Source organism: Hipposideros armiger, unplaced genomic scaffold, assembly GCF_001890085.2.
Source record: "Hipposideros armiger isolate ML-2016 unplaced genomic scaffold, ASM189008v1 scaffold_112, whole genome shotgun sequence".
Taxonomy (NCBI): Eukaryota; Metazoa; Chordata; class Mammalia; order Chiroptera; family Hipposideridae; genus Hipposideros; species Hipposideros armiger.
The window spans coordinates 3,158,972-3,159,263 of NW_017731462.1; positions in this window are offsets into that span (position 1 = coordinate 3,158,972).

Genomic DNA, 292 nt, shown 5'->3' on the forward strand with positions numbered 1-292 from the left:
ACACACACACACACACACTCACACATAGAGTCAAAGTCAATGGCAGTGGGTGGTTTATGTCAGGGCTGGTTTTGACGCCCCTCTCCCAGAATAAGATAAATGTAAGTGATGAAGAGCTCCTGGGGTTGGTTGAACTCATTTTGTATTCAGCACTCTGCCTGGCCTCTTTCTCATCTCTTTCTCCCTCTCTTTGTATGTTCAAGCCTACTGGAGTTTCTTTTTTCTTTTGTAGAACTTGGTTCTTTTGATGTGTTTCAGGGCACGCCCTGTGGCAAAGAGAACTTCCCAGGAA